At 25.8% G+C, this 19630-nt stretch overlaps 1 protein-coding gene across 1 annotated transcript in view; it reads right to left on the bottom strand.

The window, feature by feature from the left end:
* LOC114120209 (mucin-5AC-like) overlaps positions 1 to 19104 on the bottom strand; it is a 34424-nt gene extending 15320 nt beyond the window's left edge. Inside the window, exon 1 of the mRNA XM_050197134.1 lies at positions 18717 to 19104. The gene's annotated coding sequence lies outside the window, so the exon portion shown is untranslated. The remainder of the gene's footprint in view (positions 1 to 18716) is intronic.
* Positions 19105 to 19630: the final 526 nt, after the last annotated feature.

Here is a 19630-nt window from a genome sequence, read left to right as displayed (position 1 = left end):
TCTACAATGCATTGTAAATGCAAGAACTGATAATATAATGTAATATACTTTTAAGGCTTTAGTTAACAGTGAACATTTCGAATCTTTCTGATTAGTCCATTAAAAGTAAAACATAATTTGTCGCGACATCAGTTCTGTTATTACAGCTAAATATGCGTGTTGTAAGTTGTTACATGAATGTCGATATGACAAACCCTTAAAACGTTTTAATAATATTACCTATCGAATAGTTTTATTTAACGTGATAAACATCGCATATTTTTGTGAAATACTCATATTTTAATGGATCATTATGGTTTATAATAGTATAATAGTTATTTGATGTTTATATATTATATTATACAAGAGTAGTTATATGCATGTTTCAACTTGATATTATTAATTAAGGTAGGTTGCTAGTGTACAGTTTAATTTTGGCTTATAAAAAATTTATTGAACTATGGAAAATGTTAGAAAATGATAATTCTAGGTATGCATTAATAAATATATAAAATAATAAAAATTAAATGATCTATTGAATTATACGAATATGTATGACGTAGGTACATAATTAACTAACGATACAATTATTATTATTATAATTGTATATTGATACAGCGTTTTCTTTTTTCTTAACATGACACACAAATAACATATTTACAAGTATAGAGTTTTAAATTTTAAAAATGTAATACTAATACGAATATTATTTTATGTACCTCAAACTTTTGACTTACAGTTAATATGTACACTGCAGTAAATTCAATTACTGTAAGAAGTATACCTAATATATTAAATAGTAAATAAAATATACCATACACAATATATGTATACTGCAATGAGTAATGAGTAATGACTAATGAAGTAATACGATAAATATTAAATATTATATTAAGCTTTATATCGATTTTTGAGGATTATACTATGTGTATATATGTATATATTATAATGTGTGTGTGATGGCACGCAGGGTAACAACTCACAACACGGTAGCTAAGGAAAGTCTGAACACGGCACTAAACACATGCCTAACACTCGATAAGTAGTAATAAATGATAATATATCTTTAAAAGTTTGAAAACACAGATTTTCACAGAGTATTTATACTAAATAATATTGAATGCAAACGGTGACCATGAGTTTCCCGCATATAATTTGCAATCGTGGTTAGTAGAATCGTGCATTTCCCGTCGGGAAAAATAATATATAATATTATGTATAATATATTGTTTAGATACTTTTATGATTACGTTTTACGTAAATATGATATAAAACTATATATAATGTATAATTCGAAGTCATTACCTATTTGAATAATCGAAAACAATTTTATGGAAGTGAGACAGACCCTACGCGAACCCAGTGATTGTAGTATTGTACTACCGGACTATAAAATATAACACATAATATTAAAATATATATTTTTGTTTATTATCAAAACAGAAAATCGACTTTTGTTTTCGTAGCGAACCGTTATAAATGCACTATTGTCTATTATGCACACAACACATCACACTCACGCGATAACATTTCCTCTGTTAAACGTTTTAATATAATAATTACACCTTAAAGACGTGTTCACGGCACGCGTTCTCGCGTGAGAACGACCTTGAGTGCACCACACATGTTAAACACCAGTAGGTAACGATTGCATTCTACTCGAGCAATCCGCACCGGTGTAGGTACCTTACTAGTTGATAGTGAGAACATCATAACCGTCAAGGGCAACGACATTTTTTACCCAAACCAACAGATCTTGGAATATGCCACCGTAGTCGCCGTGGCTGCTGAGTAACGGGTATTTTCATAGTATATTAAACGGCGTGGGAGTATATATAGGTGGCATACGAGTGAAACTAAACCGCGTACAAAACAATGAATTGCAGCCGGTAACTTCTAGTTAAATAACACATTACACAGCGCAATGATGTCGCGCGTAAACGTATATAATATACTTGTTATATTTAAGTATATAAAGGTGGGTTGAATAAGGTATAGCGAGGCCAGATTAACATAATATGTGCAAAAAGACATATTTTTTCAAGCATTAAATTATTAAGATTAGTTTTTTGTTTTTTAATTCTTAAAGGTTATACCTGTACATTATACAGTTAGAAATATACTCAATAATTAATGTTGTATTTATATTTGTTTGCGTATAATAATAATACTCGAAAACATTTTTAAAACAACTATTTTTGGTTTGAAGATACAAAATAATAATACTAAATTTTTTAAAAATGATTATAATTTTTTCATGAAATTATTTTTATTGAATTACAATTTACATCAACAGTTTGAAAAAATTATTTATGTAAAACGAAATGAATAATAAAAATTATAGGTACAATATAATAATATGCATTATGTATTATGTACCCATTATTAAAGCATAATAATATAATATTATAGTCTTAATATTTTTTTTCATTAGATTTTCAAATCAATTTTAATAAAGGTATAGATAATACTTAAATTTATAATTAGAAATTGTATATTATTAAAATTTTAAAATGTTCAATACACAATAAGTCAAATAATCATAATGTTTATTTACAATACAAACAAAATACATTTTAAATATTGAATTTAAAATGTATTTATTTTATTAATTAGGCACTATTAACCTTTAATCCAGCCCTCAGTACTTATTTAGTAAATTAAGTTAATTTAAGATATATTAATAATATACATATCTGAAGTATTCACAGTTTTTCTATTCAACCTCTAACAGTATTTCGTCCTGGTCTCCTGGAGATTTCGATACATTTTATGAACGATTACTTAAATCGCGACGACCACGGTATAATAGGTATAGCTCCGGGTACATAATTAATTTCCTCTCTCACTCACTAGTCACTATATATAGATATATAATGATGTATATAGTAATGTGTGTACTTTACAGTGTATATTTATCTATCCCAATTTTGGGTTACAGTAGCGTTACGGTCACACGTATTTAAGACATATGGCTGTTTACAACGGTAATAATCGAGTTCACAATACATTTAATTAGGTACACGTTATTGTAATTGACTTTCGATTTTATCGACAATTTTACTAAGAAAAAAAAATTGTCGAAATTCAAAACTGAAGAGTGTAAATATAAGAGAACGGAACGTATATTTTATTATTAAAATGTACACGAGATAATCCTATAGCAATATTATCAACCGGAGCAACGGTATGACGACGTAGTCTATTCATCGGCGGCAGTATAGGTGTATACCTACCGGCTGACCCACTTTCATCTTCTTGAGACCTAACAATAATAATAACACACAAGAATGACGCTCGTCGGCTAAACTATTCGCGTACAGCAGTTTAATTCTTATTATGATTTCTATACACATATCGAACACGGATATTCTCACTTCGGTATCTTATATTTTGTCGAGTGGATATACGCATATGCGAGTATGATATATTAATATATTAGTGAAAATAATTCACGAATTCAACTATTCAAGCTAGTAAAATACAACATCCGTCACATTCAACACATTTTAAAGCAATTTTATAGATATAAGTGTATGTGTAGTAATGTAGTATATATAATATACAATGATATACAATGTGTAGTATATAATATACTCGTAAGTACGACTCAAGAACATTTATCAACTATCAGTTATTACGATGTATACTTAATACTAGATTTGATTAGTAAAAGTGAATTATAATAAGTAATAACTAACAACAAATCATATATTATATTAATATAAAATACATACCTACGATATTACTCATATTACTGCGGTAACCTCACATATGACTTATCTATTCGATCAATACCAAAATATTTGGTTTTTAACAATATTCGATATTATCTGAGTAGGTAAATAACACAACGCTTATTAAACTCACTAACTAATAATAATTAATACAATTTAAGTGAACCTACGTGAATACTACTAATGTTCATTATTAGTAATGGTATACAAATAGTAATAACAATTTATTGCATTAGCTAGTAAAGTTTATCTATAAAACCCTGTCATAACGTTGTACATAAAATATTGTCCATGAATTGTTTTTGAAACATAAATTAGTAAACAAAAGTGACATCGAACAAATTATGTTTTGCATAACACTAGAATAAAGTCATGAAATGAGCATCTGCTGTATTTACGATTTTAGATAATGTAGGGCATATTATTTTTGTACATTAGGCAACTATTCATATCGTTAAATTTATCTAGATATTATGTAAAAACGCGTTGTACGATGGACAGAAAACAGAGAACTTTAGACAAAAACAAATATTTAAAATGTATGATAATAATATAAATAAAATTATATTCAAATTTATCATAAAAATTGATTTTTATTCTAAATTAATAACAACTAATATAATATATTATTATATGAGTATAACAAGTATATGGCATAATATTGATTCTTTACAAAATATATTTTTCATAACAATAATTAATTTTTACAGATAAAAAAAAAAATAGAAACTTAGATGTAAATTGATTATAGATACCTAGTATAATAATATTATTTAAACCTATTTTAAAGAACATTATTACCCTTATTTATTATTTAATATATTAGAAATTACCAGAATTAAACACTAATTATTTCATAATGTTAAAGTAAATAAATTACAATTTACAAATATTAATAAAAAATGTATTATACAATACGAATATGTCTATATTAAACAAGCATGTTATACTAAAAATAGTAACTAACCGTGGCTAATATACCAAGCATAAAATCAATGAATATTTCAACAGTAATAAAATAGGTTATCAACATAAATATACCTACCTATGCATAGTATACTGTTTTTTTTATTCAGATGAAAAAAATACCTTCGAAATATATTTCAATATAGAACAAATTCAAAAATTAACGGTGTAAAAATCTCGGTAAAAACATAGTAGTAAAATATTATGGCAAGGGAGTTGGAGGCAGCGCGTTTTTATAACAAAAACTCTCACACCTCGTGAAATATACAGATTTTGATCATTTCTTAAAATTTTAAATATAAAGATTATAGAGGTCAGATTCTGATGTACCTATACGTATAACTCTATTTTCAGTTTAAACGTCTATATACTATACATTTTTCAATGTTTTGAAATTAATTTACGTTATTTAAAGTTAATTCAGAAAATCGAAATTCTATGTGAAGAGAATAATTTTTTTGTTTGTTCAATAATACTATTAATAAAATAAATTACTTATAAAAAAAAATATTAAAAAACATTTCGTGAAATATACATACTTAATAATAAAATTTGATAAACCATCTCTGCTCAAAATTATTTTTCATACATCTAATATTATTGAATTAAAATTTAACATCCATAACAATGACTCACTCGACACTTATGTAAAGCTGAGTGGTATCCACTTGCCCACCTTCTTTAGTTTAAAAATTCAAAATTGATATGAGTAAATCATTTTATTGTTAATTTATGATAGTCATCCATTGTGACATTCAAACAGTGTACTTTTACAAAAATAGTCAAAAAAAAAAAAAAATAGAACAGATAAATAAAAAATAATAAATTAGGTACCTACATAATATTATATTATGCATTTATAAAATAATAATATTAAAAACAAGTACTTATAAGTTATTTATTATTTTTTCAATATTTAAGTGGAAATCTTATGTTGGTAAGTATGGATAAAATCATTTTTGTACAAGTATGATTGATTATTTGTATTATTATTATTATTATTATGTATTAATCGTAACTTTTTAAGCAATATCCATCATATATAAAATTGTATTATAATGAAGTCGTCTACTAGCTAATGCTAATAGATATCTAGTCATTCATGTTTAAATATCAATCCTAGCCGAAATATTTTTATAAGCGAACGTTAAGTTTAAACTGAAACAAGCAAACAAATAACTAGTTTGGTTTTTTTACATTTTGACAAAACGTAGAAACTCGTTTTAGTTTATATAATAATTTAACCTTGATAAGTATTAAGACCACAACAAAATACAAAAATATAAATATATATATAAATGTATTATGTATACGATTTCATAAAGAGTATTTTAAAAATCAAGTAAAATAAAATACTGCTAACTCTTTTGTCGATAAGAGTAAATTAGAAGTTATACTATCTGAAACATATGTATACGATAGTTATAATAACACGTGCCACGAGAAAACATATGCGCATGCTCAAGTCCTAATTTTGTTATAGACAGACAGGCAGTAATATTATACATTATATAAACATATAGAACATATTATAATAGGAGTATATTGTAAGTAATGTTATGACATGAAAATTGAAAATTGTATCTCTCTACGCTGCTATATAGGTATGTTTGAAAAGCGACCCTTCACAATCGTGTATTGTTTAACGGGTAAGAGTGGTACCACTATTATTCAATATCTATCATTTATAAGTAGGTAACTATTTCTCAATAAAATTACGCAATACCGATTAATATATGTAAGTATACATGCGTTATGTAAAATATCTAAACAGTGTGTTATTGTTAGAACTTGGTTTAGATACTTATATAGGTACTACATAAATTATTGGTACAATATATTAATATGTAAATCCGTAAAGGCATAAGATTACATTTTTTTTTAATATGTATGGATGAACAAAATAAAATATGCGTTTTTTTTGTTGACACATAACTGTCTTGGAATTTGGTTATAATTAGTTTCAATTAAACAATAGAATATTATGTAAAATTATAATTTCAATTATTTATATATTATATTGATACAATATTTATATTATTATAATAATAGTATATTGATTAACTAATTCGCAGTTATCATATATTTTTTTCACTGTTGTGCTATAAATTAAATGTTAAAAAAAAAAATAAATAAACAATATCGTGAATGAAACTAAGTAATTATAATAAGCCTGCTGTCTCTCGGCATAATGACAATTTTACGGAATCCATTTACTCGTGTTCTATACAATGAAAATGATATAATGAAATACCTACGTTTGTCGAATACCTAAACAAAATAAAAGAAAGACAAGATAATAAAAGGACAAAAGAAATGACCGTGGCAAAGCATATACTCGTAACTACCTACATGACTACATTTATAAAGGGTGAAACAAAATATTGTACCTTCAAGATATTATATACCTAAGACGGGTTTCAACATTAGAAGTTGAAAATAGAATATTTTATGGGAAGGATTTTTTTAAGGGGGCGTTACATTACATGGTATAAAAAATAACAGGTTCACGTCACAGCTCGATGACCCATAAACAAAGACTAAAAATATTATTGATATTATTATGTATTAGTATTTAGTATTATATACGATTCTTCAAGACCAAAATACTCAAGATAACATTTAAATACATATAAGATAACAGACATATAATATAATAAAATATATAATAATATATACCATAGAATTATACGAATAAATCATTCAATAAATATAGGTACGAAAAAAAATTAATAGACTAAATATTGATTTATGATTATGACACAACAAAAACGGTGAAACCCAATATTTGTTCCGTATGGCAGAACTTAAAGGAAAATCAGTATAGAATAGTTCCGATTTTGTGGTTAGGATAAATAGGGATACAAGATATTATTTTTTACTGAGGTATCTGATTCTTCAATATTTGAAATTTAATTAACTTTTTCTAGTCATGATTTTTATAACAATAATAAAAGAGTTATTCACTAAAAAGTAATTTAGACTTCCACTTAAAAAAAATAATAAATTAAAATGTATATTTTAGAGTTACATTTAATTCCAAAATGAGCAATTAAGTTATCATTCATTTGAATATGATAATATTTTTGATCGATAAAATTAATTATTTATGAAACAATTTTTTATTTTAATTATAGTTTGGTGACCAACGGTTTTATACGGAAAATGTCTATGTTTTTTAAGTCTAACCCAGTGTCTCATTTTTAAAAATATGTCAACATTTTCATACATAAAAAAAATATGAAAAGAAAATTCCAGTGGTTTACTGTAACTATGAATATCAGTAGGTCCTATGTAAATACAAAAAAAGGTTTAAACCTTTATAAATAATAATTATTATTTATCCTGGACTATATTATTTTTAATTATTTTATTCGTAGAAAGATGATATTATGTTACATAATTAAATATAAATGTTATATTTTAGTTATTTAAAAAAAAAATTATTATTGTATTCATGCATTTCATATCTAACCACACTTCACATAGTGATCTTAAAATTTAGATAAATTAAATAATTTATAATATACAATTTTTTTAATGCATATTTTAAAGCACATGTACCTAGTCCGTTTTTAGTGCATGCATGCATACGATATTTGACAAATTTTTAGTGCATGAAATTCGCCCTCTTTATTACTAATAACTCACTATAAACTAACTATTTTTAAGATTTATTTAAGCCCTAAAATAATTTGTGATACACTAATATTATAAAAAATATATTTTACATGTTTTCATAAATTATACTAGATTTCTATATAAAAAATGCGCTCGAATTAATAATAATTTATTTTACTTATAAATTAATAATATAGTAGGTATTTAGGTAAGTCTATTAGGTAATCTGAAAAATATTTTGTTATTAAATAGGTAATAACAACTTATTTTGCTTAACACACGGGTATAAATTCATAATAAAATTTCAACTAATATACAATTAAATAATTTATTAATTTATTGTCAATACAATTATCCCTAAAAATGACGATCGATGAATAATTTTAAATTTGAATACACTAGCTTCTAATAAACAATAACATAAAATAATGTTACAATAAAGCCAAATCAAAAAAGTGTTATTTGTATACAATTTTGAGCATTCCATGCTAAACTTAGAACACTAAGCAAAAATTCTTATTATACATATAAATATATAATTTATACATGAAAATGTTTATTTGATTTTATAGTTACAACTGATAGTAAAAATAATTTTTGTGTGCATTAATAACAATCGCTTAGTATTAGTGTTCTATACTAAAATTTTAATTTACACAATATAAACTTCTCATTTTCTCCACTATTTTTTTTAATTCAAAAATTAGCGACCACTTAACCAAAATTTGTATAAAAAAAACTATGTATTGATTATATAAAAATATATTTATTTTAAGCAAAAAACTATGTTTTTTGAATAAAACAATATAATTATAAGAAAAAAACATATTAAATTACATTTTCTTTAGTACTTTAGATTACATAATTTATTCTCATACACCTACGTACAAAGTAATAAAATAAAATATATTAAATAATGTAACACGTAATATAATAAAATAAAAAGTATATGATCTACAGACATGTGTAATAATGAGATGATAAAATAAATTGAACTTATTAATTAAAATATCAAAATAATAAAACTGAGTGAAATGGATTCTATTGTAAGTACACTTTGTATTTAATGCTTTAGTAAGACAAAGTCAACATAATGCTATGTGTTTACTGTACCCTTTTAGGTGTAGTGGGAAGTAGCGAAATTGAGACCTTCACCCTACCACCCCTTTAACCACCAAATATAGTGAATACGAAACTTCACCAAGAATATATAATGAACAATTAAAATTAATTTTTATTTTTGATGACTTATATGTTTATTGTTTATTTGTTTTTATTTTTAGAACTTTTCAAGGACATATTCTACATAGTGTGATCAATATTTCAATTGGTAGGTAGCGTGATATGAGCCTATTCTAACTTCTATATGGATACAATATTTATGTCCATGACTAACAGATTTTAATAACTAATTTCCTTGTAACAAATTTGCACAATAGGTACACATTACACATATGTAACTAACACATCATATGATAATATACCTTGAGGGGTAGGACGCAAAGACAGCGTTGAAAATGGGTAACGTGGGAAACTGTTGACAACCATAAAGGTTATGTTACGACACGGATTACGGGTCCATTATAAAAATATTATATTAATATAATTTTCTAACGCATAACTACTTAAACGATTGAATACCTGTGTGAAAATGTAACTATAAATGAGAAAATGGAAATTTATTTAATAACCACGTCAAATCTGCAAAGTATAAACATTGTCCAGAAATAGTTAACTAATAAAAAAAATTATTAAAATTAATTCCATAATGTATGAGAATGACTGTCTATCAAAGTGAAAGTGAAACAATAAATTGACTCATGAGCAATAACGGTACGTGCGGAACATTAGGAACATATTCATTTGGACAATTTGAATATCCACGTGACATTATTAAAGATATATAATAGCTATAGTATATAATATTATAGAGCAGTTTGGATTTAAAAACAACATGCACAATATATTTACGACGATTTATAGCCAATTAACTAACAGCAATATTTCTATGGATTCTAACTATTACATAACTAAAATGTACTACATTATTATGAGTCTTTAGAAAACTATCTGTAGAACAGTCATGGCGCAACTAAGAGGGTACACAGGAAGCTTGTACATCCTCAACTTTAAAATGTGCACCGTTAGAAATAAAAACATTTTCTATTACAATTTGACTATTTTGAAGTAAATATTATCAAAAATATATTATTTGTATACTATACTGTTTAGTGTATATTGAGAATAATAAGTACTAAGTACTCATTATGTTGCCAACTATCTGTAAACACTTCATTTTTTATGCACCCCCGAAAATAATGGTCTAATTTCGCATATGATATGATAGATACTGAATAGGTATAAAAAACAAAACCGTTTTCGATCATGATGTGAATATTATGACACAGTTATTATGGTGCTCAAATTATTATAATTCCAAATAATTATATTATAATTTCAAAAACTCATCACAAACAAAGACTATATCATAGAGTATAATATAATGTATTAAATTCAATCTTAATTTAAAATATATAAAAATTTTATTTTTATACTTTCAAGTTTCAATTATTCGTAAGATTCGGTTTTAATTTTTACTTCATAATTCTAATAAAGTATACTTTTACTTTTATCAAAATAACAATTAATAATATGCAAAAAATATACGTACATCACTACAAAAAAAAAACCTATATAATATTATGCTTTGGTACTTACGATTCAAGAATATTATTACATTAATGAATATTATACAAATAAATAGTTTGTATTTAATTTCCTGTTATTCTAATCATTACTTGAATATATACAGCAGCAAAACATTATGAGGGCAAGAGGTCAACAACTCGAGAGTGGATACAAAAATATTGAACTTAAATGTTGAAGTTGATACTATAATACTACGTGAAATAAAAACGAAAATATGAGAACTACTTAAAATATTTAAAGGTCCTTTAAGGATTATATAAACATTTTTTAAGATTACACTATACTTAATTTTTATAACAATATTATTAACTACCTATTGTATAAAATATTTTCGATTTTTTTTTTTTTTTTTTTTTTTTTTAATTCATGATGAACATATAAAAATAAAATTAAAAATTGTAAGATGAAAAAAATAATAAAACTTTAGTCATGAATCAGAAGTAATATGTGACAATGTATATTATTGTCTATCGATCCATACGCCGAAATGTGTTTTGCACGTGCACGTTCAAGATATCAACTACAGTTTGAACAAATTGTACAAGAATGAGACTACTAATTGAATTAAATGAATAATATGACCTTGTACTGCAATTATTTATTTATTGGCTTCAAAAGATTAGTCCGTAAATTAACCTCACCCATACTAAAACGAAGAAACCTTTGGAACTGTTGCAACAATTATTATATACTGCAATGGGGTAAGTAAGTTGAATACCATTTCAAAAGGCTCTCCAAGTCATGTGTAAGTAACGCGAGTACTGAATAATACTCAATACTTACCTCTATTATAATAATTATTGATTTTTTAATATTTTTGCAGGTGTTTATTGCATTACATACTAAGAGTTCACGAAATTAGACTAAAATGTATCATGATTTCATTATAGATTTTCTAGTTTTATTTGGTACCTATTGAAGTTTGGCTAAGGTTAGAATAACGTTAAAACGGATATAACTGTTGAAACTATATAATACGGAACTGTATCACAAAACCTACAGAATTATTGCGTTTGATAAATTAATTACGGTTAATTATTCGGCAAACATCGATCGTTTATTTAAACGTATATTTGAATTTCCATGATATATATACACATAATATATAAAAAAAAACAACAACTAAAAACTCGCTCAGGGTGAAAAAAATATAATATATTATACTTAACAAATTTCTCCGACGATTGCGACAAAAATAGACGTAATACGTACACTCCGCAACTAATTAATCATTTGACTTTCATTTATGCATAAGAAAAACGTACAACTCTTTGAAAAAAATACACCTAACGGATTTCAATTGTTGTCGATGTCTTTGAAAAACCTAAAGAACCTATAGTGTAGCTACATAGTGCACATTTCCATAATGTGTGAATACATCACTAGTAAAATATTGTATTTGCTCGCATATTATAAACATAAAATATATACGATTGAGTTCTAATAATGTTATTATTTATTTGTATTATTATTTTTGCATTTATTATGAAACTTACTATTATTTGACTGATTTTTGACTGATTACAATAGATTTAAAATTAGTTCTTATGTTCAAAAAGTATTTCATAATATATAGAAGATTAATAAAATATATTTTTATTTTTAATAATTCGTATTTGAATCAAACCATATACTCTTTGGCACTTAAATTCTTTTAACTCTTTTTTCCTATAATTTAGGTACATGCCGATCATAAATACAAATTTATTTAAAAAGCATCAAATTTATGTTTTATTATAAACATGTCTAATATAACACAAAAATAAAATGTATAGTTAGATACTCTTAAAGATAGCATACCTTCGGTAGTCTTTTCCATAATTGCTATCACTTGATATTTTTAGTTATTAGTTCAGCCAAGAATTCGTTCTTGAAGACTTGAAACCCATCATTTTACAGTTAAGTTAATCACTATATTCGTTCCGATTGTGAAATACCAAGTACCGCAATATTAAGCGTTGTACGTCACGAAACCGACAAGGTCTCTGTTGTTCTAAATCGATAGTCGAATTTTTGAAAACAAATCGTTATTCGTATCATATACATCCATATACATCATATTATACAATTTTTATCATTAAAAAAAAAAACAATTAAACACAAAATATTATAATATTTATAAATTGAAATGATAAAATAAATATTGAATACGAAATTTCATTTATTTCTAAAATATAATACTTCATCATAAGTTATATATTACTTTAGCATCAAACAGGTACGCTATTTTGTTATATTTCTTTTCTATTGATTAATGAATTTATTCGAATATTCAACTCTTTGTTATTTTTTTTTTTACTATTCAGTGAACACATTGCTTTTCGAATAATTTGGTACATATCATATTTATCACAGATGCACGACCCATAATATTATTTTGAGGCTAAAATGGTTCATCCGAAACAAATAATGATATAAATACCCTTAACATATGGTTAATTAAAAACTAACGCATAATAGTGCATGGATAATAAATATTTAAAATTGAAATCTGTCCCAAATAACCTATTTCTACCTTGAACGAGTGATTATATTATACAGACTCTCTGATTTGGTTTAATGATAAGAAAACAGAACAAACGCCTTCACGCTCCGCCACAACAAATGTCCTTCATGTCGTTGCTAATAACGAACGTAGTGTTATGGTATGTATCTATGTGACTACACGCTAAAATCTCTAAAAAAAACTCCTAACTCCTAACGTTAACTATTATGCTACAGGTAAACTAAAATAAAAATAAAAAGGATAGCTATAATCTATTAATCTGTCTTAAAATCAATAATTTAATAATAATAATATATTTAACTTATAATAATTTACAATATTCTGTTAATTAGTTTCAAAATTATGTAAGATTGAACCACGAAAAACAAGATAAGTATTTTAAAATACAAACCAATTAATATATTTAACAATAAGGGTGTAAGTACTATGATTTTCACTAAATTAAATACATATACCTTCACTCATAATAATATTAATAGGTAGGTAATTAACTAAATATTGAACTAACTGTCTAAAAAACTTATTTATATAAATCACATGGTCACATATCCTATTATTAGTTACATACATTTTTAAATGTTGAAAAAGTAAATAAGATGTAATTTGTTGATAGATTATTTGTTATTTTAAATTTATGTTCAACCATAATAATATTCACAAAATAGGTATTAATATTTTGAAATATAACAGAAACAAAAATAACCAATAAAAATGTTATTTTATTACCTATATTTAAAAGTATAAAACATAATTTAATTTGAAAAATGCGCTATAATTACTACGTATAATTTTTTAAATAAACATTTTAATTTATAAACTATCCATTTTTAGATTATTAGATTAGTTCTTTAAACCTACATATTTAAAACAACTATGAAAATTAAGACAACAAGCAGTTTAAAAACCATCTAACTTCTTATTTTATAATAATATTGATCTAAGATTCAGATAAAAACCCACGATGGCACAATTAACCATTTTAAATGTCAATAAAAATATAATAGGTACGAACTTAATTATAAGTTTTATGAATAAGCACTATAAGAGTATTGTAATTATGTACTTATATTTTGTCAATTAACACAAATAGTTACATATCAATATAACCAGGCTAAGAACGACATAAACCATTACGTTATCAATCACCTTTTGTTTAATTAATTAATTAACTATATAGTTTAAAATAATAATAATCCTATAAAAAATCATATAAATCAGAAGGTCGTGTAAGTAATAAGGTAATTGATAAAGACAATATCAACCCAATATTCTTCTTACTTCGCTCTACAATTCTATAGTAACAATACAGTACCTACCAAACACATAAAGAACAATAGGTAATAATCGAGTATACTACCAAATAATTTACATAAAAATGACAAAAAGTCTATAAAATAAAAACATAATATACAATAAATAAGTATAGTTTTTCTTTATTTATTTATTAGACCGTTACGTATTAGATAAATTGTTTATAAGATTCACCATAAATATATATGTTGACGTTTTATCAGAACAATAGTTAGATATCTACGTAACATGATGACGTCGAAGACATTACAGCAGAGACATTTTAAAAGATCGTTCCGTATCGAAAATCATATAACATAATGTCAGTTGTACTAAATAATATGTATCTTCTAAAAAATATACGCAATTACATTATAAGAATTTCTAAGAATATATATTCTAAATCAGGCTTAGAGAAATTAAAAAATATTTATTTTAAATAAAAATTATTTAAAAATTAGTAATAAATACATTTAATATTGATTACCTAAATAATAAATATAGTATAATGGTATTATATGTTTTTAATTTACTTAAAATGTCCAAAAAATTGGTTTAAAATAAATTAAGTAAATAACCTACGTGTGTTCATTGATAGGTATATTTGCAATTAATTAATTCAAAAACAGTTTTTGAAAATTGAAATTATCAATGGAACATTATGTTTACTATACATTATTATACAGTTGATACATATTCTATACTATAAAACCGGTCAGAGATATAAAATTTTTCTAACATTGCGTGCCAAAAATTACCTGTTTTTTCTACATGGCATTTAATTATAAAAATATAATATACATATAAATAAAAAATAAAATTCTAAAATTAGACTATAGTCATAATCGTGTCATTTTCAGTCTAATATAATACTATCTATGTTTTTAACAAACCTACAATGTTTTTTTTTCTGGAAAACGTTTGCAACGATTATGAAAAATTATTACATTGTGGTATTTTTATTTATTATTAAAAATAAAACAAAGTATAATAAGTACTTTATTTTTTCGCCTGTTACAAATATTCCAGTTCTACTATTAAATATATAATATAATATATTGTTTATTAGTTTCATTATTGAGAAGTTCACGTAGTTCAATGAGTTTTAATATCAAGGTCTTAACAAACTTGCCAATTTAATTCTAACCTTCTTTTCATACTCTTAAAAATCATATAATAGATATTATATACCTATCATGATATATATGTATATCCGCATACAATAAACTATAATATATAGTAATAATTTACTTTCTTCTAGAATTACAACATAATCAAATAATGAATGTTTTATTATTTTTATTTATTATCTTTTATCTGACGTATAATAGATTTAAAACAAATTTCCAAACAAAGCACATAAAAGTACCAGAATCAAGGTTACAAAATGTGGTCATTTTACTTTTTATACAACGTATTAATTATTATTACAAATATCAAAAATTTCTAAGTATCATTGACTGCAGTACTATAAGATACATATTATTATACATCTAAAAATTTACATAATAAGAAAAATAAGAAATTTAAATTCATATAAACTAATCAAGTTGATTTGTATCTTATTTTTTAAAATGAAAGAGGATATATTTTTTTTATTATTTTTTAATTTATATTATACAATATAGTAAATAATAAAAAATATATATATCCCCTTTCATCTTAAAAAATAAGATGCATATGAATGCATTCATATTGATTTTATCTGTATTTTTAGAGTAACAAATATATTATCTTGTATAAGTTTCTACCAACTGCCAACTGATTATATATATTTTATTACGAATTATTATACATTAATTATAAATGTTTTTAGTACATAGCAATCAATAAAAATAAATAATTGAAAATTGTAAGATATTTAATGAATTATTTACTAAATAGTATGACAGTATTTATAGTAACAATAAATGTTAAGTTTATGTCGAGGTTTATGTTTAATCCATTATACTATATTATATGTAAATTACAAATAAAAATAATATATTACAATATATTATTATGTTATGTAACCTGTAAGATTTACGATTCACTGATAATCAACATAATATATAACGGTTTGACTGAGTGTGTTTTGTGATAAGACAATATATTATTCTAAAATCTATACATTGTTTCTATATCTATATACAAGCAAACTGCACGCTTATTCTCTAGTATAGGGAAGTAGATTTCTTTTGAAATTCGCTTCTGCATTGTCATGTAGTTTTTAATTCTATCCAATCTTTCTTTCTTTGTAGTTTGTATGTTTTGTTTTGAATATATCATTATACATCACATAATATAATTTGCCTGACAGACAAATATACTTATCCGGCGGTTGTGACAATGCAAAATTTAATACGCATAAGTTTCTGTTAATTTTCGAAGTTAATGGACTGTTTTAGAGAGTCTATTTTCTGTTATACCTACCTACTGTATTTTAGTTTCTGTAATCTACATCAAATTCCATAATCATGTTTCCGTTATTTCGTAAACATTTTATCGTACTTACGATTTACAAAACTTTGGAAAACATCATAGATGTATAAACGTATACTTATAATACAAACTCAAATATTAATAATATCAACTTTGTTTTTTTTTAATATTTATAGATATTATTATTAATTTAAAATTAAATAATAAACTTATATAGTTATACATAAATACACACTTAAAAGTTTAAAAATTAAAATACAAATATAATAAATAGAATAAAATAACTAACTGTTAGTAGGCATCGACATTTTATAAAAATTTAATGTCAGAACATGAAATCTTGGGGGGATTAAAATATTAGTAAAGAAATTGGTAAAATCGTCAAATCAAACCTAATCTGAATACAAATTCCATCCAATGGATAACCGCGGTACACACAGGCACACGGCTAACAGTCGTTTAAGTCACCAGATTTAAGTTTCCGGAATGAAAACAACAGTAAGATATGTATAGGTAACCTGCGTCTAATCATTATCGTTAGTCGTTATACTCATACGAATATTATTATAATAAACGCCGTCATCCAACTAACTCGACGACCTCGAAAGACTAATGAATAGGAAAACGCACATCGATTAATATAATTTCGTTCTGAAGATAAAATATTATGTACAACCACATAAAAATATATTGTTTTTAATGATTACAGTATAATACACACTCTAATATTATTATTTCAGATCTTGGGCAATTAAAAAACTGTCAGAATGAAAAGAAAATGTTGACAATAACGATCATTTCAAATACCTTAATATTTTCATAGTCTGAATATAAATCTAAATACAGTACAAAATAATTCGATGTTACAGTGTTCTAATGGAATTTTACACATAGACGACAGACCGAGTTAGAGACTTCGATCGAAACTTTCACATGGCGGCGGCAGATACGATAATTATTGGCGGCGGTGGTTAGCGCTATTACGTTATAAATACATATATACCTATATATATATTATACTATACACTATATCGTCGTGACACAGAAATCTTCGCGACACATAACGACGATAACAATGCAAAATATCGAGCTGTAGAGTTCTTGGGAATATCGCAAGAAAGTAAATTTCCAATCGTGGGACCTGAACACCCCGCCACCGCCCTTTGACGGTATTGCTCATCAATATTGGCCAATCACGGCAAGTAAACCGACGAAAATCGTCAAAATAATATTATAATGCGTACCTACGTACAATATAGATCCCGTCCGAAATAAACGCCAACAGCGACTCGCGAGTTAATATATTATTAAGCCAAGTATACCTATAGGTACTAATAGTATTATAGGTATGTTAAGCACTGACTGCACTACTATGCGGATGTTATTACTTATTAACTACTATAGGTACCTATATATTAGGCTGATTTATTATAGCTATTACTACACAGTAATGGTTAAATTAATATTATACGGACAACAAGACATACCCATTATAATTGCCGATGACCGTCTGTCCAGTCATAGATCCTACACACACGCATACTGCAGTCTAGCATGACGTATATCCCGTGTGTATCGCTTGTCCTATATATGTTTGGCGTGTCGAGATCGTACTCCGTTCGCGAGACGTCCCGATTGTCCGGTGACGCGGAATCGCGGTAAATAAAAAAAGACTCGGAAACGTAAAAGAAATTTAACAAAAAAAAAATCAAAAATAATACGTTGCCAGTGGTACGGTTCGAACGCGGCGACCACGAGCGTGCTATCAGACACGGGTTACACGGTATATGCGCGACCAGTACGGTCGTTCTTTCACTACTGAACCGCTTACCGCGCACGGACCGTCGTTGGCGGCGGTGGCGCGTCGGACCAAACAGTCCTCCGGTTTCGTTGCTGCCACCGCCTCCTCCACCGACGACGGACAGGTCGTTGCCGCCACCGGCTGATCGTCGAACACGGCCGATCGTAACCGAACGCCGTCGGATTGTCACGCTTTCACGACGTGTCAACACATGCAGCGTACATATTATTATTATTATTATTATTGCGCTGAATCGACGAAAATACGCGGTGGGTACGATGTGTCGGCCCCGTCGGGGACGACGACAAAAGACGGGGTTCCTTTGTACCCGCTTCAACTCCCCACCCGCCACGGAGGATCAATCCTGCAGTTTTTCACCGAACGTCCCGAAAGAAAAAAAAAGTGCGTTACAAGCGTTTTTGCTATTGCTGGTTTTAAGTCGTCGTTTGTGGTGGTGTTGCGATTTGTAAAAAGAAAATATCTTCTAACTAATATCATATACACACACACACACTATTTAATATTATTATAACCGTATACGAACGTTGTAGATAGTATCACAAATGTTATTATAATGTATTATTGTGTATTATTGTTAAA

The sequence above is a fragment of the Aphis gossypii genome, chromosome 1 (genome assembly GCF_020184175.1).
Source record: "Aphis gossypii isolate Hap1 chromosome 1, ASM2018417v2, whole genome shotgun sequence".
Classification (NCBI taxonomy): Eukaryota; Metazoa; Arthropoda; class Insecta; order Hemiptera; family Aphididae; genus Aphis; species Aphis gossypii.
This window is presented reverse-complemented; position numbering and strand designations above follow the sequence as displayed.